This window comes from Cetorhinus maximus, chromosome 20 (genome assembly GCF_964194155.1).
Source record: "Cetorhinus maximus chromosome 20, sCetMax3.hap1.1, whole genome shotgun sequence".
NCBI lineage: Eukaryota > Metazoa > Chordata > Chondrichthyes > Lamniformes > Cetorhinidae > Cetorhinus > Cetorhinus maximus.
The window spans coordinates 683,453-708,033 of NC_135898.1; positions in this window are offsets into that span (position 1 = coordinate 683,453).

Consider the following 24,581-nt stretch of genomic DNA (forward strand, 5'->3'; position numbering starts at 1 on the left):
CCTTAAATTGGTTTTCAGCATAATTTTTCTCACTGAAGAATATTTAGCAAATGTTGTCCAATCGCAGAATCATCTTTAAATTGCACACTGTGTGTTGAGATTTCCAAGTACGGGCTGGTTGGGTACGATCTATACCTTGCCCGTTGGGAACAGCAGAAGGGAGATGCTGTTTGATGGGAGACCTACTATCATGTCACTTCTGCTGTCGGAACCGAAAAAAGCTACAGACTGTAATCTAACAGCCCATGCTTGCAGATCTCAAAGCACAGTGCCCAACATGAGATGTGATTCTGTGATTTGACAGCGCTTGCTAAAAATTACCCTGACACTGTTATTCATGCAATAGTCCACATGAGTGCAAGATGAAAAGCTTCGACAAAATGTCTTTTTTCAACAGTATTCAAGTTCTGAACTACTAAGCGACTATTTGATCACGAATATTGAATGGAACAGGGCATGTTGTCAGTGCTGTGTAGTATGCTGGGCTTTATCAATAGAGTACAATAGCAACGAGTTAATGTTGCATTTGTACAAGCCCTCAGTTCAGCCTCAGCTACAGTATTGCCTCCAGTTCTGGGCGCCATTCTTCAGGGAGGATGAGAAGGCATTAGAGAGGGTGCAGAAGAGATTGACGAGAATGGTTCCAGGGATGAGGAAATTTGGATATGAAGATAGATTGGAGAAGTTAGGACTGTTTTCCTAGGGAAAAGAAGGTTGAGAGCAGATTTGATGGAGCTATTCTAAATCATGAGGCAGCAGGACAGAATAGATACGGATAAGTTGTTCCACTCGTGAATGGATCTAGAAAGAGAGGGAACAGGTGTGAAGTAATTACTAAAAGAAGCAAAAGTGATGTGAGGAGAAACATTTTTATGCAGCGAGTGTTCGGGTTTGGAGTGCACTGCCCGAGACTCTGGGGAAGGCCGATTCAATTGAATCACTCAAAGTGTATTGGACTGGGATCTGAAAAGGAAGAATGTGCAGGGTTACGGGAAGAAAGAGTGGAGGGGGGGGGGGTGGGTGGCGAGGGGGGGTATGTGGGTGGGATGGGGGTGGGGGGCGTGGGGGGTCGGGGTGGTGGCGCGGGGGGGGGGGAGGCGCGGGGGGTAGGTGGGTGGGATGGGGGTGGGGGAGTTGGGGTGCAGGTAATAATAATAGGTGGGTGTCTCATTCGGATAACTGGTGCAGAAACGATGGGCCGAATGGTCCCCTTCTGCACCATAACAATTCTGTGATTCCGGGCGATTCTTTTATGTTTAATCATAGCCAGAGTATCGATTGCAAGTGCTTCTCTTCCCTCTCCTGTGCCGTTAGCTCTGATACTGAAACTACCCTAAGGATCTATCCCTGCCCGCTTCCTATTTCCCTTCAACATGCTGTCCCTCGCCGATATCATCCTAAAACGGAGCAATTGAATTTACATGAGCAGGGACTCAATCAGGAGTTCACCAAGGCTCTTTCGGCAGCACCTCTCAAATACACGACCATCTACAAGAACAAGGGCAACAGACCCGTGTTAACAACACCACCTAGAAGTTCCCCTCCAAAACACAGATCATTCTGACTTGGAGGTGCATCGCCGTTCCTTCCCTGCCCCACGGTCAAAATTCTCCCTGCCTAACAGCACTGTGTGTGCACCTGCACGACATGCACTGCAGCGGTACAAGAAGGTGGCTCACCTTCACCTTCTCAATGACAACAAGGGACGGGCAACAAATGCTGGTCTAGCCAGCGAGGCCCACATCCTATGAATGAATAAAAAATGTCCGCTGATGACACCCAGCTCTGCCTCTCAATCAATTCACTCGATTGCTCCACCTTAACTGAATCATCAGGCTGCTTATCCCACATCCAGTACGGAATCATCACAAATTTCCTCCCGGGAAATATCGGGAAGCCAGAAGCGATTGTCTCTGGCCCCTTTAAAACTCCATTCTCTAACTTTGACTCATTTCCCCTGCTGAGACATTTTCTGGGGTTAAACAAGGCTCTTTGCAAACTGGGTCTCAGAATTGACCCAGAGATGATCTTCTGACCGCACATCCAAACCATCTCGTGAACAGTCTTCACCCGTCCCTGCAACACTGCCCGACTTGGCCTTGTCTCAGCTGGTCTGCTTTTGAAATCCACATTCTCGCCTTTCTTACCTGCAGACTTTGCTATTCCATTGCACACCTGGCCGGCCTCCTACATTCTGCCTCCCAGAAACTTGTTGTCACCCAAATCTCTGCTTCCCGAATCCTTACCCACAGCAAGTGGTGTTCACATATGATGCCTGTGTTCGCTGACCTGCATCACCTCCCAGTTAAACAATGCCTCGATTTTAAAATCCTCATCCTTGTTTGCAAACCCCTACGTTCTCTCCTCCCCCCTCTCCGCCCCCCCACTCCCAACACCCCATTACCCCCTGGCCTCGCCCATTGTAAACCTGAAATCTCCTCCAGCCCCACAGACCGTGGCGATATTTCTGTGGCATCTTGGACATCCCCAGTTTTAATTGTTCCATCATTCGTAGCCGTATCTTTGGTGCTTAGGTCCTGCTCTCTGAATTTCCCGCCACAATCCTCCCTGCCTCTCTACATCTCTTCCACATTTCAAGATACTCCTTAAAGTTTCACTCTTTGACCAAGATTTCAGCCACCGTCCTAAATGGTCCCCACGTGTTCCCTGTCTCGTTTCCTGACAGTTCTTTGAAGGCTCTATATAAATATAAGTTGTATTATTGCTGCTTAGTCCCCATCTTTTTTGAATCGCACAGGTATGGAAGGTATGTCGACATTATTTTTGCATTTTAATGGTGTTAATCGTGGAAGTCAATTCATTGTAGAAAAATGACAAATGATTCATTCACGTTTTACAATATAGCGCCTAGACGGTAACCCTCCACCACCACCCACAGTCAAACACTCCCCTCCCCCCGCTGTACCCCGCTATCCCAGTCCCCCGGCCCCTGCCATTTGTTATCAGCCTCTGGGTCTCGATGGTGTGGGTCGTTCTCTTTCACCATCCCCTTCTTGAATCCGCCCGAGCCTGTTACCTTCTGAATGAAATGTGTGTGAAGGGCATTCAGTGTTCAATGATTTATTTGATTCAAAAGAAATGTTATCAATACTGGCCGAATATTCAAAAACGAAACCGTGCTCCCAATTCTAAGTGGGAACACATCTGTACATTGCCCCACTATTTGAGACCAGATGATTCTGAGTGCCCCCGTTAGGTAACTCTTCTCCCTCTTTGTCACAGTGAACGTTTTGACAATAGTGACCCTCTACGGAGGAAATTGCCACCTTTCCAAAAGTATCTCTATCTATATGGTGGCCATGGCAGCAGGGGATCTACTGGCCACGCTCATCTATAGAATTGCACTTCAAATTTTCTGGGAACGCTTTCCGCATTCATTTTATTTTAGGGATTGAAGCTGGGAAAATGGTAGAGGTACTAGTCGGGGAGCATGATGCAGATAGTGATCATAACTATGTTAGTTTCAAGGTTGTTCTGGAAAAGACAAGGATGGGCCAGAGATCAGAGTTCTAAACTGGGGAAAGGCCAATTTTAATAAGATCATTTGATTTGGCCAGAGTGGACTGGGAACAGCTATTTTTAGGTAAATCCGCATCAAAGCAGTGGTATTCATTCAAAGAGGAAACAGGGAGAGTACATGGCCAACATATTCCAGTAAAGGCAAAGGGTGAGGCCAACAAATCCAGGGAACCTGGATGTCGAGGGATATGCAGAATTGGATAAAAAGTAAAAGGGCCGTTTTTGGCAAGTATCGAGGGCTCAAAACAGCGGATGCCCTAGAGGAGCATAGAATGCGTAGAGGGTGGTAGTGGGGCGGGTGGGGGCTTAAAAAATAAATAAGGAGAGCAAAAAGGGGGCATGAAAAAGCATTGGCTGGTTAAATAAAGGAAAATCTTGCAAGCTCTTTAAGATTAAGGGGATAACTAGGGAAAGACTAAGGCCCGTTAAGGATCATATTGGGAATTTGTGTATGAATCCGGAAGATGGAGATAGGGCTCTAAATGAACACTTTTTTTCGGTGCTCATAAGTGAGAGGGCCGACGTGGGTATGGAAATCAGGCATAAGGACTGTGATATAATTAAATAAATTTGCATAAAAAGGGAGGACGTTCCAAGTGGTCTTGCAGTCTTAAACGTAGATAAACCTGCAGGCCCGGGTGAAATATATCGCAAATTGTTGAGTTAGGCAAGGGAGAAGATAGCAGGGGCGATGGCCAATAATTTTCAATAACTCTCCGGAGAGGTGCCAGAGGATTGGAAGACATCCAATGTGGTACCGTTATTCAAGAAGGGACGAACTGAAAAACCAGGGAATTATATGCTAGCCAGTCTAACCTCAGTGGTAGGGAAACTATTAGAAGTAATTCCGAGGGGCAGAATTAATCTGCACTTATAGAGGCGGGGATTGATCAAGGACAGCCGGCATGCCTTTGTTAAGTGGAGGTTATGTTTGACCAATTTGATTGAATACTTTTAAGAGGTGATTATGTGTATAGATGAGGGCAATGCATTTGGCATAGCCTACTTGGACTTCAGCAAGGTCTCGCATGGGAGACTGATAACGAAGATAAGAGCCCATGCGATCCCAGGCAGTTTCGTGAATTAGATTAAAGGCAGGAAGTAGGGTGTGAGGGGTGTTTTTGTGACTGGATGCCTGTATCCAGTGGGGTTCCACATTGATGGGTGTTGGGTCCCTTGGTGTTTATGGTACGTAGAAACGATTTGGACTTGAACTTAGGTGGGTTGATCATTAAGTTCGCGGATGACACTAAAATTTGTGGGGTGGTAATTAGTGAGGAGGGTAGCCTTAGATTACAGGAGGATATAGACGGGCTGTTCAGTGGCAAATGGAATTTAATCTGGAAAAGTGCGAGGATATGCAATTTGGCAGGGCAAACGAGGCACCGGAATGCACAATGAATGGTAGGACCCTGGGAAGTACCAAGGTTCAGATGTACCTTGGTGTGCATGAACGCCGGTCCCTTATATAGCTGGACAGGTAGATAAGGTCGTTAGAAGGCATACAAGATACTTTACTTTATTAGCCAAGGCATAGAATGGAACAGCAGGGAGGTTATTCTGGGACTGTCTAAAACACTGGTTAGGCCAGAGCAGGAATATTGCCTGCAGTCCTGGAATCCTGATTATCGGAAGGGTGTAATTGAACAAGAAAGGGTGCAGAGGAGTTTACACTAATGTTGCTTGGGCTGGAGAGTTTTAGTTATGAGGAGAGATTGGATAGATTGGGCTTCTGTTCCCTGGAGCAGAGGAGATTGAGGGGGGCATGTTTGAGGTGTATAAAGTTATGAGGGACATAGATAGGGTAGGCAGAAAGGAACATTTCCCCTTGGTGGAGGGACAATAACCAGGGGGCATAGATTTAAGGTAAGGGCCAGGAGGAAGACTTTTTTCACCCATAGGGTGGTGGGACTTTGGAACTCACTGCCTGGAAGTGGTGTGGAGGCAGAAACCCTTCTAATATTTAAGAAGAATTTGGATGTGCACTTACAATGCCATTCACCTGGAGCAGGAGCAGCATCTCCTACCTGGGGGTCCATCTCTGCCCTGCCGAGGAAGCCTGGCCAGCGAACTGGCAGGAACTGGAGACGAAAGTCACCACTTGCCTGTGGCTCTGGACGGGACTGCTCTGAGTGCTGTCTTACCGGGGTCGAGTTCTGGTCATAAACCAGCTGATCGCCGCCATGTTGTGGTATTGGCTGGTCACTTTGACCCCTCCCCCGGGCTTTGTCGCCAAGATCCAGAGAATGCTTGTCGACTTCTTCTGGGACAAAAGATTGCACTGGGTCGCTGCTGAGGTTCTGAGTCTCCCACTTAGGGAGGGCGGTCAGGCGCTAGGGTGGAGGGCGGTCAGGGGCTGGTGTGGAGGGTGGTCAGGGGCTAGTGTGCCTACGCACACAGGTGGCGACTTTCCGTCTTCAGACCCTGCAGCGATACCTTTACGTCGAGCCTCCTCCGAGATGGTGTGCCCTGGTGATGTATTACTTCCGCCAGGTGCACGGCCTGGATTATGACATGCAGCTCCTGTTTATAGAGCAGAGGGGCCTCAGTGGTTCCTTACAGGTGTTGCCTGTCTTTTACCAGGACCTGATCAAAGTCTGGAACATGGTCGCCTCGCGACACAGCTCTCCCCCATCAGCGGCTAACATCAGAGAACCGCTGCTCAGGAATCCACTCCTCCGTCCCTTTCAGTGGCTGGCGGAGAGGTGGGCTGTGGCTGCCGGGGTGACCAGGATCGGGGACGTGCTGGGTAGCGGAGGACTGGGCTGGATGATCCCGCAGGAGTTTGCGCGTCGCGCGTCAGTGAGTGTCCAGATCGCAGCCGATGCAATCCAAGACCTAAGGACGGTCGTGCTCGGACCCGATGTCATTTTAGGTCTCGAGGTGGCCCAGGTGCGTGGTGGTCTTCCGGCTGAACGTTACCCTCTTCGGACGGAATTCCACATTGGCCCCAAGCCCCCAACCCTCCCTCGGGTGCCGGTGCCCCGCAATAATATGAGCCGCCTCGGGGACGTGCCCTCCATGCCATTTGGCACGGCGCGGAGGAGTTTTCTGTACGGACTGCTGCTGCACACCTTCCATTTTCTCGCTCTCGTCCGCCGCCCGGACACGCCCTGGCGTGCCTAGTTGTCGTCCAGCGGCGGAAGCCGCCGATGGGAGGCCCTCTACAGAGGTGTCCTCCCTCTTTTTATCGTGGACCTGGGTTGGAGGGTGTTACATGCAGCAGTCCCCTACAATAGGAGAATGTGTAGGTTCACGGACTCCCAGGACACCTGCCCTTTTTTGTGGTCTTGTGGAGTCCGTGGACCACGTTTATATAGGGTGTGGTAGGCTGCACTCCCTTTTTAGTTATTTAAAAAACCTCTTGTTGTTGTTTTGTTTGAACTTCAGTCCCACGCTCCTGATCTACTGACACCCGATGCGGAAGGGGGTCGGGAAGGAGGAAGACCTCCTCGTGAACCTGCTCCTGGGCCTGGCCAAGTTCGCCATTAACAGGTCCAGGCAGCGGGCGATCGAGGGGGGAGTCCCGCCCGATTGTTTGTCCCTCTTCTGCAGCTACATTCGCGGCTGGGTGTCCCTGGAGAGGGAGCATGCGGTGTCTGCCGGCACTCTCGAGGCCTTCCATGCCCGGTGGGCGCCGCGGGGACGGGGGTGGTTTGTTAACCCCTTTACTCACATTTTGGTTTAATGTTTATAAGTTTCCTTTAAAGTTTTTCCTTGATTTTACAGATGACCTGACTTAGGGCCTGTGCTTGATTTATCCCTTATTTTGTTAATTTAGTTAATTGTTTTAACTCTATAAGAGTTACAATGCCATGGCATACAAGGCTATGGGCCTAGTACTGGAAAATGAGATTAGAATAGTTGGCTACCTGACTCGATGGTCCGAAGGGCCTTCTTCAGTGCTGTAGACCTCTATGTCTCTATGAATCTCTCGCTGTCCTCGGTCCAACGATCTTCAGCTGCTTCATCAATGACCTTCCTTCCATCATAAGCTCCAAAGTGGGATGTTCGCTGGTGATTGCACAAAGCTCAGCACCGTTCGCGACTCCTCAGATACTGAAGCAGTCCATGTCCAAATGCAGCAAGACTTGGGCAATATCCAGGCTTGGGCTAACAAGTAGAAGTAACATTCGCGCCACACAAGTGTCAGGCAATGACCATCTCCCACAGGAGAGAACCCAACCATTGCCCTTTGATTTTCAATTTCATTACCATCACTGAACCCACTATCAACATCCTGGGGGTTACCATTGACCAGAAGCTGAACTGGACTAGCCATGTAAATACTGTGGTTACAAAGTCAGGGGCTATGAATTGTATGACGAGTAACTGACGACCTGACTCCACAAAGCCTCTCCGCCATCTGCAAGGCACAAGTCAGGAGCGTGAGGGAATTCTCCCCACTTTCCTGGATGAGTGCAGCTCCAACAACACTCAAGAAGTTTGACATCGCCCAGGACAAAGCAACGTCATTGATTGGTACCACATCCATAAATATTCGCCCCCTCCAGCACCGACGCACAGTAGCAGCAGTATGTACTATCTACAAGATGAACAGCAGGAATTCACCAAGGCTCCTTCGACGGCAACTTCCAAACCCAGCACCACTGCTATCTAGAAAGACAGAGGCCGCAGATAAATGAGAACACACCCACCTGGAAGCTCCCCTCCAAGTCACTCACGATCCTGACTTGGAAATATATCGCCGTTCCTTCACTGTCATTGGTTCAAAATCTTGTTACTTCCTTCGTAGCTGCGGTGTGAGTGTACCATCACCACATGGACTGCAGCGTTCCAAGGATGCAGCTCACCACGACCTTCTCAAGACCACTAGGAATGGATAATAAATGCAGGCCCAGCTAGCGACACACATCCCTTGAATGAAAGAAACAAAGTCGCCACTTTTGGTTATCTCTCCAGAACAGACTGACCTGGACTGATTTTGCGAACCCTGTGGGGAGCAGTTAAGGACCTATAGTTGAGAATAGTCACTGCGCTGTGGCCCTCTCTTCCCCAGTGCTGCTTACCAGTGAATGCGCTGTGAATCGGGCTTGGATTCCTTTCCTGTGCTGAAACTGTAAACTGTGATGACCAGAGGCTTAATATCATGAATGGAACCAATCCTCAATAATGTTGAGCAATTAATACTCCAGTCAGTTTATATGGACTGAGCCAATGCGACATTTGTTGGGGACAGACTGAAAATAATGGATTGTTCATTGTAGCAAATCACACCGTTCGTTGATACGACACAGTTGATAAGAAGCGTCGCAGGGCTTAACACGAGTATATTTGGTTAAATCGGCATATTGGACCAGGTATTTAAAGTGCTAGGGCAAGTGACCAGGCATCGGTTTAAATGAGGAGAAATAGACTTTGGGAGAGGCTGCCAGGGTGTAGATCCGAGACGTCTGAAGGCAAGTCAAACAATGGTATAGTGAAAGAATTACGGGATGAAGGAGCCGGAACATGAGGAATACAGAACTCTCAGAAGATTGCAGACAAGGGGGAGATCACAGACGATGGCAGGGGTAGGGCCATGGAAGGATTTGAACACGGGGATGAAAATAATCCATTCGAGACTTTGGTCGACCGAGTATAAACTTTCAACGAGCACTGGTGTTGCATGAATGGGCCTGAGTGCCAGCCACATTCAGGGCAACACGGCTTCCTCTGATATTCCGTTTCTGGAGAGTAGACTATAGAAGGCGGATAGGGTAACATTGCACTAGCCAAGTCTGGAACTGACATAAACATGACGGGAGAGGTTAGCAGCAGGAATGTCGATGCTGGGTGACATTATGTAATCGATGCGATCGAGACGATATGTGGTCAGAAGTTCACTTATGCTTCATTTCCTGCATACGATGCCTTTTGTGCCTTTTAAAAGTACCTATTCAGTTTTGTCGCACAGGGGCCCATTGGGGACATGCAAGCACGTGAGCTTTGACTTTTGGAGAATCTCAACATGAAGGAGAACATGGCAGCGTGGCGCTTAAACTAAGCATAATGATAGGGAATGAATGAAGCCCATTCAGAATATAAGTTATACCGCTATTGAAGTATATGTGTTTTAATTAGGTTCTTGAACATTGAACTGAACCATTGTCTTATTGAGAGCCCACTCAATTTATTACATTTGAAATACAGTTAAAAGTCGTAATTGCAGAATCTCGCCATGATTTTTCTTCGGGGGGAATTCAAATCTTATATGTTTTACTTCAAGTAAAATACTACGAACACATTTTCACACATTGTTCTCACTCCTTCTACATCGTAACCTATAGAATTCTGCAGTACATAACTCTAGAATTGCTAAATTCAATATCATATAACGATGATTTCATTTACGTACCATTATTGAATGCTGATAGTTTCCCTTAAAGAACAAATTGCTCTCCAGACCACCACCCCCCAACCCATTCGCAAAAAAACTATTATCGCCTTAACTTGCTGTTCAACAGATCGTCTCATTCTTGATCAAGATAGTTGAATTTGTACCAATTCCTGATTTATAAACCTTGCTCTTCTCCTGTATCATTGCTGCCAATTAAAATGATGATGCACGAAAAATGATTTCATTTCCACATGTTATGAAACGAGTAAAGTTGTCTGCAGTTTATGAATCAGTGTGCAATAGCATACCTTTAAATAAGTTTCATATCACTTCATCCTGAAACTGGCCCTTGCTGCAGGGTCAGTGCTGGGCCGATAGCCTCGTGTTATTTCAAATTGACATATTCTTCGCTACTTAGCAGGCAATGGATAAAAATGGCAGCTACTATAATGCAAGGAGAAAACAATATGATACAATATGGAAGAACTTCATGACAGTCTTTTAAATTCTATTTGAGAAGGTCTTCCAGTCTGCATTACCTGTTAGGAGGCATTCCTGTACTTTCCGGTTATCCATTCCAGATGGATGGGTCTGCTGGCCTTTGACTGGAATCTCTCCTGCAATGTGCCTGCCATTTGGGCAACTCCCACCAGTAAAATCCATTCTTCTCTGGTGGGAAGGTGCAAGGGCACAACCATCTCCTGCAGAAATGTGTTAATTAACTTGTTTAACTGCACTTTATTGACATTCACTGGATTTTTAATTGAAATAGGGTAGATATACGTTGACGAGTTGTGCTCAGGTGATTAACATAAGGAGGGAGGGAAGCAGCACACTGCTTCCATAATTTGAAGGATCAGCAACGAACGCCCACAGATAAGAGGGTGTAAAGAATTTAGAGCTGACAGAAGAACCAATCCCATTGCCGAGAGAATATTTGAGGCTGTGGAATTTATGGAGGCAGAGGTTATATCTCAGATCTTCCGGACAGCTTTTATGCTGGCTACATTGCCACTGCCTGTGGCGCTTTCTGATGCCCAAAGCTAGTGCCTATTTTCAGGCAGAACTTCAGATCCCAGCTGAATCCAAGATGGGCGAGCGCGGATCCCGAGGGCAAGCCCAATGAGCGAAATGAAGGTTGCGGAAGAGGGGACACAAACCCTTTTTATGACAATAGCTGCCATATTCACGTAAGTTTTTTAACGTCTCAAGACTTTTAAAGGATGCAGGTGTTTCGGTGAGCGAATGGATGAGTGGTTCAGTGGGTGACTGGCTGAGTTTGTGAGCGGGTAGTCGGGTCGAGTGTATAAACCGATCGGCTGAGGCTTCCGATACGGCGGGCAGTCCAGTCGGGTGTATAGATGGATCAGCTGAGCAGTCCAGTCGGATGTATAGATGGATCAGCTGAGCAGTCCAGTAGGGTGTATAGATGGATCAGCTGAGCAGTCCAGTAGGGTGTATAGATGGATCAGCTGGGCAGTCCAGTCGGGTGTATAGATGGATCAGCTGAGCAGTCCAGTCGGGTGTATAGATGGATCAGCTGAGCAGTCCAGTCGGGTGTATAGATGGATCAGCTGAGCAGTCCAGTCGGGTGTATAGATGGATCAGCTGAGCAGTCCAGTCGGGTGTATAGATGGATCAGCTGGGCAGTCCAGTTGGGTGGGCAGTCAGGTCGGTGGCATAGTCTGGTGGGCAGCCGGGTCGTCCAGACGGTCGAGTTGGCTGGATAGTTTGGGTATGGTGGGCAGTGTTTGGGTCTATACTCGGGTCTGCTGGGCAGTTCGTTTCAGGTGGGCAGTCGGGTTAGTGTGTAGTCCGGTCGCTTGGGCAGTCGTATCTGCGGTATTGCCTGATTGGGTGTGTTCTCGGTTAGGCTGGAGAGTTCGGGTCGGGCGGCACTATTTCGGGTTTAGAGTCCGGTCGGGTGAATATTCGGGCTGGGTGGATAGTTGCGGCCAGGTGCCAAGTCAGTAACCCAGTAGCTTCAACTGTAGTTGAGTCCCGATATAGTAGGTTTGGAATCTGACCGCTGGCTTCAGTCTCATCCGTCCTGAACACATTCCATCAGCTCTCATAAAGCCACTAATTTAAACTGTACCTTCGCCTTTGAAGGAGGAGCAAACCCTTCGCAGCTCAAAGGCCGTTTGACCCAAATCACAGAGAAGTGCAGAAAGGTAATGACAACCTTGGTTCAGATTATCCTGTCCTCCCAGCTGTTGCCAAATCAGCATTTGGGAAGCAGCAACTCAAGTGTCGTGTTGGATGGGTAGACGTGTCAGGGGTAGGTAGCCGGGTCGTGGGGGAACTCAGGTTGGGTGGGGTGACTGGAGGTGGCCAGGGTGGGGTAGGTAGTCAGACTGGGCTTGGGTAGTCGAGTCAGGTGTGGGTAGTTGGCTGGGTGGGATAAACAGTCAGGTCTGGTGAGTAGTCACGCCATGGAGGTGGTTAATCAGGTTGGGTGGGCAGTCGGGTCACGCAGGTGGGTAATTGGGTTTTGTGGCACTCCGATTGGGTGTAGTCGGGTTGTATCAGGTGGGCCATTGCATCGGCTGGGTAGTCAGGTTGGGGGAATAGTTGGATCAGGGAGTGTCGTCGTGTTCGGGAAAGGAGAATCAGGTCGTGAGGCGGGAGTGTGCTAGCTGGGTGGGGAGTAGTCGAGTTGGATGGGATAGTCGGGTCGGAGAGAGGGTATTCAGGTGGGATGGGCCATCGCCTCTCGTGGGCTTTCGGATCGGGCAGGCTGTCAGCGTTGGGAAAGTATTCAAGCTTTTTTTTGGGGCGTGGGCGGCGGAGTTGGTGGTGAGGGGGAGTGTTGGAGTGGTGCTCTGTTCAGTTATGCTGGTTATTCTCTGAATTCGATCAAGTTTCAACCAGCGTAACATTTGCAGCGTAAGCACACAAGCAATTCCCGTGTATCTGACCCCCAAGCATCTGATACTGAGCTCAGTGCGGGAGACACTGACCGCGGGTCCAGGACAACGCAAATCAGCCAACCAGAAGTTTAAACTTGCGGGGCAATTTCTGTGCGTGTGCACGTGTCAGAACCTCCTCAGTGTTTTGGATGTGCAGCATCAACTTAACTTCACTGCTGTGGTCTCGAGAAGTTTTGGGACCTTAGCTGTGTATTAAAGTGGTGCTTCTCATTGCAGGACCTGCCGTGCAAGGGAGTTAAGGCCAACACAGAGAGGTTTTTCTCCACTACCTAAACATGTTAATAACTATTCTCTATGTACCCTGAGTGGCAAGTGCGCCGCTATAACAAGAAACAATCATTATCCCCGTGGAATATCAGCAGACATAAAACACATGACACAAAGAGGGGCAAAGCTTTCTGATACCTTTAAAAAGAACAACACATTGTCGTTACAGCAAAAAGGCCACCATTCAAAACTGGAATGTTGGCTACGTTTTAATTATAGCTAGAACGGGAAGAGTTGCTTTCATTTTGCATTTTTTATCAGTGTCAGAATAATTGTCCAAGGAGATTTCAGTATCTTCTTCAGCTCTTCCCTGAATTTAGTTTGTGTAGCTGCATAAATAAACGCGTTTGTGCAGGAACTCAAATACATGAGCATGTATCCGGTTTCAGTAGCGATGTATGCGGGAGCTGTATAATCCGGTAGTATATGAATGACGATACCACTGACTAACGGACAAACGATTGCTGTCAGCCACAACAGTATAAAAGTACCCGATACAGTGAACAGTAATATAATCGATTTCCTTCGGTTCTGTATTTCTGGATCACTCTGATTCTCGCTGCTGTGACCACGGAACTCCTTACGGGCTCGACTGGCTATTAAAATCCGTCTGACTGTCAAACAATTAAACAGTAATATCAAAGTGAAAGGAATCCAAGTCAATAAAACACTTTGTAGCCAAGTGAATGTTACACCAAAAGGAGATGTATAAAATTCCAAACTGGGTTGGAAACCCCAGTGAACATTGTTAATTATTCGCTTAGGTTCAAATGCAAACCAAAAGGGGATGTTCTGTAAACATGAGAGGACAGAGATTGCTGTTAGAACTGTAGCCGCAGTTCTCACTGTGCAATACCTTATCTTAAACTTGTGTTTACAGATAGATACAAATCGGTCAAATGTGAAGCAGACTGTATACCACACCGAAAAATACGGATTGGCGTTATTTGTGTACATTATGAACTTGCAAATGAGTGTGTGTGACAGTATTATATGTGGAATACGCTTACTCAGGGTTCTATACACGAGAACATTGTTGAGCATGATGAGTAAATCGGTGGTTGCCATGGCCACCATATAGAAAGCAATGCATTTGGAAAGGCCGCAGTTTCCCCTGGAGAGAATCACGATTGTCAGCAGGTTCGCTGTGGGAAAAAGGGGAAAGAAAGTAGGTAACATGGACACTGAGATATTTTCCACAGAATATTCTAGGAAATGTTCCTGTGCATTTATTCCCAATGTTATATGCACGTATCCGATTTGTAATTTGGCCAATTTTGCTGAAATTCTGAAAATTCATAAAAAATATCCACCCTATTGTGACTAAATTCCTTCAAGGGCAGTATTTTTGCGGCTGCCCGTAGCTGAAACAGAGAACGGAACCAGGTTTCTGGGGGAGGGATCTCCTAATTGCACACCCTGCTTCTGAAAAATGAAACTCTGCATGTTCTTGGTTAAGAAATGGAAACTGATTGGGTTTTATAATTGGGAAGTTGAACAGATTGGGTGATGGAGTTTAAGTCTGTGGTCAGAACAAGCAGGAGTCTAAAAAGTTGAATTCCTTTCCATCACAATCGGCCAAGGCCCAGGGACTCTCGCTGAAGCTATGTGTGGGAGCAAGTTTAAATGACTGAAACCTGAGGGAAGCTGCGAACCATCCAGACATGCTGAAGAGCTGAGAGGTTTTTTTTTAACCAAAGCTGATCATACTGTGCGCCATAGTGTTATTGATTGGTGAGTGACAGTGTCTCTGGGAATACTCCGCCTTCAGGACTGTTGTGACTCGAGTGAAAGTTGCGTCACAGGAGTAGGCCTCGTTGATGATAATCATATCCGTAGAGCTGGTATGGAGTCAAGTGGCTGTTGGAGACCACTTGAGAATCAGACCCTACTTGAAGAAGAGTAGTTGAGCACTGCTGGAGAAAGGTGCAGTTGTGAGAGGCATCAGGACTGAACACAGTGCCAAATATTTGCTGAGGGCTAGCTGAGATATCCTGAGACTTCAACTATAATCAGCTGCTTCAACTATAACCAATAATTTCTAGAGATTAAAATTAGCACTTAATTATATATTTTTTGACTTTGGTTTTAATTTTTACAGTACATGTTTTGAAAAGTGGGATCTTGTCCATTGTTCCCTTCCATCGGGATCCTTTAGGAACTTCAGTTCTTTCAGGCAATTGATCCTCAAGTGGACAGTGACACTATGTATAGAGAGTGGGTCTCTGCCGTCCTCCCGGTAAATTTCAGTCTGATGTTATCATGCTGCTGAGAGAATTGTCACTCGAATTCAATCTGGAGAATGGCAACGGAGAATAGCCCCAAACTCTTCTCAATACCGCCGCCCTTCGGCATTGATGCCTCAACTGGGGCTAATGTTGACTTCAGACAAAAATGTAAAACAGGCTGAATAGGATCAGCCGTCCATCCTACATATCGCCCGATTCCCTTTCAATAACCATCATTACTGGCACTGGATTGAGGCTCAATGGAACTGTACAGTGCAAGTTCAGTGAGTACCTCGCAGCGACATTCCAGTTACCGATATCAGTTTCGTGAAGGAAAAATGGAATATTTCTATAACTTAATGAAGTTAAACATTCAAATAATAAACAGATTTCCATACACCTTACACACAACCTTCCTGTCATCAGGCCGTTACCGTGCGATGCACCGAATGAATTTGATAAATTATCATTGGGGTTCAATCCATTACAGGGCGCAATAAATTCAAAAATCATTCAGCTGAAGAAAAAAAAAACTATCCAAACTGATTCAAAACGTTTCTCCTTGCCTATTTATAACCGCTCTGAAGGACCCATTCAGGAACTGAACGTGAGCGGGTGGATCCACAAACATTATTTGCGAGGGAGGAATGAGGAGCAACTCGCTGTTTCTCAAAATATCTTCCTGTCCTCTGCTGAGCGCAGGACGCTGCAGTACTTGGAATTATCACTGTGATGTAGACAATGGGCAACATTACATATGAGATAGTTACCTTCTACGCTAAACAACGCATTCTTTCGTAATCCATGAACTGTTAGATGGGCGGGGAGTCAACCTTCTCTCCTTCAGTGTGAGGAGGAAAATTAAATTCCAGGTGCCCGCAATCTACTGAGCAGAACCGCGGCTCACGGGGCCTGTGAAGGGCTCGGATTCCCGCTGATATTCAGCAATTTATCCAGGCAGAGTAATTACTGGGCCAGGAGACTTTCCCGCAATGAACTACATCATCACTAGCAGTAACATACTCAACAGCTTTTAGACAACACTGACTTACCGGGAATACCAAAGGCTGCGAGAATTGGGTAGTAATTATCTGTTACTTGTAGGATCGTCGGCCGGATCATTTTTTAGTAGAAGGATGCGAAGGCTCACCCAGTTTTCTGGTTGTATTGAAGATCCGTAAATGTTTCCCCTTTTATAGGCCAATTTGTGTCCCTGTGATGAAATCAGCTTACACAATAATTCCTGTTAGTTATAGTCAATTAACAAACAAGCGAGTAATTTACCTCTTCAGAGACCCCGGTCCGCCAATGGGGAAATTGACCAGCTCAGTTCCAGAAACTTCGTCAATTAAAATTAATGACCGGAAAGTCACCACAGGGGGCATGTGTTCTGCGCATGCGCCTTGAAAGTTAAAACGAACGTCCCTCCTGGACAGTGATGGGTTCTTTGGGCTTCATATTATTCCGCTGCGATATTAACTCATCCATTGCAGAATTTAAACATGCTGTAATTACATAGCTTAATCTTGCTGTCTTCTTTGGCGATACCTCATGATGACTCGGTGGTATTATTACTGGCGATGATATTGCTCCAACATTAACAATACTAGCGATACTATCCGTAAATATATGCTGTTGCTGTCAGTCAACAATGCTAGCCGTTTTCTACTCTGACAAGAATAATGAGAAACATGCTATAAAAGTATCCGGACTGAGCTGAATCTATTATTATCAATGAAAACTCCACTCAAATCGAGGGATGCCCTGCTCCAACATTATATGTTGTGAAATACAAACAGAAAAATGCTGGAAATACTTAGCAGATCTTGTACTATCAGTGGAGAGTGATTCAGAGTTAATGCTTCTGGTAATGGTACGCATTGACTTTTTTTTTAATTTCAGATTTCCAGCATCGCAGTATTTTGTTTTCGCAATATTTACTTTGATCCTGTTCCACAATTTTCACGGTGACTCTATTCTAGTATTCCTGATGGTGATATTGGCATAACAGCACTGGCGGTAACCCAACTGTCCGGCTACTGGTCAGCTACTGCTCAACTCTTATTCGTGATATACTTTCACTAACTTTCACTGTTGATGACGTCACCGTAACTTTACTGACGGTGACTTTAACCTCACTGAGGAAGCCCCTACACGTGAATTAACATTTGTGCCCGTGCAGAGAATCGTTATAACATTTCTAGCTGTAACCACACTCTAACATTACTGATGAGGCCTGTGCGCTAAGTTATTCGTGATGAAAGCACTCAAACATTGCTGGAGGTGATCCGGTGCCTCCAAGTTTTTTTTTCTTGTTTTGTTTTAATTCCTCCCGAATTCAGATCGCCTGATTATAAGGTAATGTTCCGCATTGCCGGAGTTAATGCAGTTATATTTTAATCAGTACCCTGGGTACATGACTCCATTGTATGAAAGTGTTGCTGCTTGCAATCCTCTAGTTCACATTAGGAGCATGTTTAATGCTTTGACTGATGTATCTTGACACACGTACTCTTGGGCATGCCTAGAAGAGGAATAAGGGAAATTCGAAGATACATTTAGCTTGCAACTGGGCTTGGAGAATGAAAGGGTGGCATAACATGTCACTGAAAAATTGCTGATAGGTCAAAGAAATCTACTAATCGCTCAAATTTAATTCAGGAGCAGCCATTTAATCCTTGAATATGCACAGTTGATATCGACGTTTACACCTGATAACTGAACACAAAGCAGAGTCACAAAATTAAACGGCACGTCAACCTTCTGGAAAATATTACTGCTTCCAGTTGGCGAGACATCGATTGTGTATCACACCAATCGACGGCGGCCAAAACAGTGACAATTCTCTTAAGTGCAATTGACTTACGAACGAAAATAGTCGCTTTCAAGAGGGCAGTTAAATCTAGCTATTAAACTGAATGCAGATGCAAGGGATAGCTGCACCAATCTGCCTATTGCAATCAATGTTATCCAATATATAGCGGGAGGGAGCACAAAACCCACATGTTTCTCAATGACGCACAATCACTTAAAATGTGGTAAGTTTGGAGTGCAGCAGCCATTTTTGGCATTTGACACCGTTTAATTCAAGGACTCTTCTCTCTTTATCTTGCATCCAGGTGAAAAATCTCCGTGTGCATAAGAAGCGAGCGGTCACTAATTATTTCATTTTAATTCTGTTTCGTTATCAATCAAAGCCATTGTGAGTTGCGAGTGTCATCCGAATTTAAATAGCGTTTGCAGCCGTTGTTCCTCATTTTTTGCAGCATCGGAGGTGACGCTTGTATCAGTCTAAGTGTCAACATCATTTTCATTTTCAACCCTGCAGTGATGCATCGAGCTCGTGAACAGAGACCCCGTCTTGCACAATTGGAATTGCCGGCAAAACTAACCACAGAAACGAAAGAAAACTGGTATTTCACTCCTTCCAGCGTTTGTTCTGTTTGACGATCAAGAAATAAGAGGGGAATGGGGGCGGGACAATATTTCATCCCTCCGAAACATACAGAAAAAGACTGGCCGCAGCTGTCCATACAGATATTTAATATAGAACGAGAGAATGCTGGAAATGCTCGGCGGGTCTGGCAGCTTCTGTGAACAGAGACAGCAGAGTGAGCGTTTTCAGGTCGCTGACTTTTAATCAGAACTGACATATATATCTCATGTCTCTGGATAATGTGCCACATGTCAGATTGTCCACAAATCAACCTGCGGATTTATTTAGTCGTCGCGATCAGGTTTCCAGGTTGTTGGGGGCGGGCGGAGGGAGCGGTTGTTGGTGCTAGCGGGGGAAGGGGTACGTGGGGAATGTGGTGCGGCGGGGAACTTCTAGTCATGTTTTAAATTGTATGGAGCTATAAAGCTAAAGTTTCCCTATTGGCCGGGTATAAATATTCTGAAGCAAATGTTGTGGATGCACTTTATACATAGAATGGATGCTATCCCACCGAATACGGCTGCCTTCCATTGTCCTGATTATTATTTCTGGTGAAATACGTTTTTTTCTCTCTCAGTTATTGAGTAGATTTGGAGGCAGGGCATTAAAGCAAGGTTACGAAAGAACCATTGAATTGTTACAACACAGAAGGAGGCCATTCAGCACATTGTCTCTCTGTCGGTTCTCTGCAATATCAGCTCAGCCAGTCCCTCTCCTCCGCATTTTCCATTAAACCCTGAAAATATGGTGTTTTCAGGTAATTATCCAGTTCCCTTTGAAAACTGCAATTAAATCTGTCTCCGCCACGCACTCAGGCTGTGGCTTCCTGGTCCAAACCACTTGCTGCAGAAAGAAGGTTTTCCTCATGACGCCTAATGACTTTAGGGTTTTCGACCTCCTGTCGATGGGATCAGTTTCTCCTCACTTACAAAATCCATAGCCCTCATGATTTTGAGCACATCTAACAATTTTCTCCTCAAATTTGTCTTCTCCAAGAAGAACAGCTCCAGCTTCGCCCATCTATCCACATAACGGACATCTCTCATCCTCGGAATCATTCTCATAAATTTTTGCAGAACTCGTTCTAAAACCTTCGTTTAAGCTGAACTAGTATTTTATGAAGGTTCATAATTTAGGTCCTTTTTTAATCCATGTCCCGATTCATAAAACCCAGGATTCATGACCTAGGATTGCTTTCTCAAACTGCCCTGCAACCTTCAATGAAGTTATCTGTAATTCATGCTTTCATTAGCTGGTATTCAATTATTGAACTGTGGCGTAATGAGCTTTTAGCTATGCTAAAGGCCACCGATTCGCAACACCACAAGGTTCGAAATAAAATGTCTCCGGGAACGAATAGTGTTCACTAAAAACTGACAGTTTTATTGGTATTTGAAATGATTAATGCAAAAGGAAAGAGTGCAAGGGAAGATTTAGAAATGATATGACCAACTCGTTTGCTTAGAGCTCCTGCACCTCAAAATCTCCCAATTCACCACTGCAGCTATTAGTTAAATCTGTGTTAGAACAGTGGAACTCATTCAAAAAGGAAATAGGGAGAGTACAGGTCGAACATATTCCAGTAAAGGCAAAGGGTGGGACCAACAAATCCACGGAGCCCTGGATGTCGAGGGGTATACATGATTGGATAAAGAGTAAAAGGGAGGCTGATGGCAGATACCGAGGGCTCAAAACAGCGGAATCCCGAGATCCGATTAGTATGTGCAGGGGGGAACATAAAAAGCAAATTAGGAGAGCAAAAAGCGGGCATGAAAAAACATTGGTAGGTGTGATAAAGGAAAATCCGAAGTTATCTTCAAGTACATTAACAGTAAGAAAATAACAAGGGAAAGAGTAGGTCTCACTAAGGACCATATTGATAATTTGTGTGTGGAGCCGGAATATGTAGGTAGGGTTCTAGATGAACGCCTTGTGTCGGTTTTCACAAGTGAGGGACGACGACGTGGGTTTAGAAATCAGGCAGAATGACTGTGATATAATTAAAGAAATTAGCGTAGAAAAGCATGAGGTTCTAAGTTGTCTGTCAGTCTTAAAAGTAGGTAAATCTCCAGGCCCGGATTAAATGCACCCCAGGCTATTGAGAGAGGCAAGAGAGGAGATAACAGGGGCGTTGGCAATAATTTTCAATACCTCTCTGGTCACAGGAGAGGTGCCAGAGGACTGCAAATGTGGAACCATTATTCAAGAAAGGAGGAAGGGATAAACGAGGGAACTACACGTCAGGCATTCAAAAATCAGTGGTGGGGAACTACTGGAGGCAATTCTGAGGGATAGAATTAACCTACACTTGGAGAGGCAGGGATTAATCAAGGACAGTCAGTATGGTTTTGTTAAGGGGAGCTCATGTCCGACCTATAAGATTGAATGTTTCGAAGATGTAGCCAGGTGTGTAGATGAGGTCAATGCATTTGAAGTAGTGCACTTGAACTACAGCAAGGCTTTTGCTAAGTCCCCACATGGGAGACTCATAACGAAGGGAAGAGCCAATGGGATCCAAGTTAATTTGGCAAATTGGATCCAGAACTGGCTGAGTGGCAGGAAGCAGTTGATGATTGTCGAGGCGTGTTTTTGTGACTGTATATCTGTGTTCAGTGGGGTTTCACAGGGATCTGTGATGTGTCCCTTGCTTTTTGTGGTATATATAAACGATTAGGCTTGAATGCAGGAGGGTTGATCAGGAAGTTCGTGGATGACACGAAAATTGGCGGGGTGGTAAATAGTGTGGAGGATAGCCTTAGATTACAGGAGGATATAGACGGGCAGGTCAGATGGGCTCATGAGTTGCAAATGGAATTTATTCTGGATAAATGTGAGGCGATGCATTTGGGCAGGACATGCAAGGCACGGGAATGCACGATGAATCGTATGACCCTGGGAATTACCGAGGATCAGAGGCAACTTGGTGTTCATATCCACTGGTTCCTTAAGGTAGTGGGACAGGCAGATACGATGGTTAAGAAGGCATGTGGGGTACTAGCCTTCATTAACAGAGGCATAGAATATAAGGGTGGGGAGGTTATGTTGGAACTGTATAAAACGCTGGCTAGCCGACAGCTAGAGTACTGCGTGCAGTTCTGGAATACGCATTATAGGAAGGATGTGATTGCACTAGAGAGAGTGCAGAGGAGATTTACCAGGACGTTGTCTGGGCGGGAGAGTTGTGGTTATGAGGAGAGATTGGATAGACTGAGGTTATATGCCCTGGAGCAGAGGAGATTGAGGGGAGGGGGGCATGATTGAGGGGTATAAAATTATGAAGGACATAGATAGGGTCGGCAGGAAGGAACATTTTCCCTTGGTGGATGGATCAATAACCAGGGGCCATAGATTTAAGGAAACGGCGGGATGTTTAGAGGGATGAGAGTCATAGGGATCTACAGCACAGACAAATGCCCTTCGGCCCATCGAGTATGTGCTGCTCAAACAAATACCTAATTATTCAAATTCCATTTTCCAGCAGTAGGCTTGTATGCCATGGCATCGCAATTGCACATCCAAATACTTCAAAAATGTTATGAGGATTTCTGCCTCTACCACCCTTTCAGGCAGTGAATTTCACAGTAACAAAAACAGAATTACCTGGAAAAACTCAGCAGGTCTGGCAGCATCGGAGGAGAAGAAAAGAGTCGATGTTTCGAGTCCTCACGACCCTTCAATAGAACAGGTTCACAGTTTGCCGGGTGAAAAAATTCTACCTCACTTCCCCTCTAAACCTCCTGCCCCTGTGCCATTATATCTCCCGCTGGTATTGCTGCGACTTCATATCTCCCCGGAAAGAATGCAATTTTCCAAGCTTTGAATGCTCAATGCCGATATAAGTTCAGAATTTGCTCTGTCAAAACCCTGTAACAGGTAAACAATGGTGTTTGGAGCAAGAAGGGCGATAAAATTCAAAACTTTGCAATCAAATCTTTGAGTGAAAGTTCCAATCGTGTTTTATTTGACTCAGGCCCCTCTCTAGTAAATAGGAGACTGATTTCAAGTCTCTCTCGTGGCTCTATCCATTTAGTCAACGGTTGGCTTTTAATTAAACTAAAGGGGTCCAGAAGTAGTATTGAAAATAATGTGCCCATATAAAGAAGTCAGATCGGATCAATGTTGCCTCCGGAGGTTCATGCATGAGGATAATTTTGAATTATTGCCGGTGATAACTGCCTGCAAGAGGTAAATGGCCTTTTGTTGCTTCACGTTAGGCAGGAAAGAGTGGGAAGCGGTCAGCGCTGGAGCTTTTTGAGGAAGATCTTGGGCTTTTTGTGATTCTCAACATTTAGAACCTTACTTACAATGAGTATTCTTGAATTAAACGTGTTTATCTCACACCTTCCCACAAGAAGCACCATGTGGGAATTTTTAACAATTCGCGAAATCCATCTCTGTTGGTTTGGAACTTCCCTCTCCAATCTCTTCAATTTAACACCTCTCCGAAATAAACACAATCTTCAAAACGTTGAAGTCCCAGTGCAGATACCTGGGTAACAACAGCTGTCTTATCACACACCATTGGTAAGAAGCGAGTAATTGGTGTAAGTTAGAGAGGTTGTGAAATGAAGCGAAAGGGAGGCTGCTGGTCTGCCTATGAGAGGAATGAGCGGTAGAGGGTGAACTGCCAAATTGGAATGCAAGCAAAAAAAAACAATTTTGTAGTGCCCCATGTCAGATAGTGAAGCCGCATGCGTAACCCAGCCGGTTCTCTCAATCGCTAAAGCATCAGACATTTAATTTGAGGGTTTATGGTCCGAGTCCCGGTCTAGACGCTGACTTTTGACTCGAGGCCTTTCCTCCCTGTGACGCAACGGGGGGGAGGAGGAAGAACAAGGGATCCTGAATTATTCAAGAGAACAAAGGAGACAGATAAGTTCTTCGATTTGCCAAAATGTACTGTCTACTAGAAAATATTGTAGAGTCCTTCACCTTTGAAGAATTCTTTCTCGATTTCCATCTACCCTAAAGTAGTAAAGAGCTACCTGTTTTTCCCCTTGGTTGGCCTAGACACCATCGCTGTGAATCAGTGCCAACAGTATGACATGATTCAGCCCCACGCCTACCGCGGGGGACAGCAGTTTCCCACCATTTAACCTAACACTTCATTTAAACAGAATAGAACATCCTTCATTTCTGAAAAGAATAGAAACAGGGACAAGCTCTGAATAGGAAAATAAATGATCAGGAGAAGGCGGGGGATTGACAATCGGTGAATTTCGCCTTCAGAGAGCGAGCATAGGCAGGACGGGCCGAATGGCTTCCTTTTGCGGTTTCATTCTATCATTATGCCTTTCTAGGATGATCAAACCTGAACTCCTGGAGTAACCAACACAACTCCGGAATCCCACGGGTCAAACAGCACTGCTTCCAATGCAAGGTAAACATAACCCCGGTGTTTCCTCTGAGTAGTGCTTGTAAGAACATGAGACATAGGAGCTGCCGGATTTAACGAATTCTCCAAAAATTCACGATCTCTTTGGCTGATCTTCTCCCTTAATTGCGCGTTCCTGAAAATCCTCAATTCCCACTGTGGTGCAGCGCCATCCCAGATAAAGCATTCCTAATGAATTTCCAACTGCAGCAGAGGTGAACAATGATGTCCACCACAAAATAATGGGATACATTTCAAAATATTGCATTTCAAAACTCATTTGTAGGTTTTATGCCTTTCCGTTACTTACATGGATCTGTATTCTAACTGTCGCAGCAAATTCAAGACAGTTGCCTAAGTATCGATTGTAATGAGTGGTACCTCGAATATGACAGCCTGGAAGTTGAGATCTTGAAATGTTTTTTTCTACATGTGCACTGGCGGTTCGTGAGTCCTGTACCTG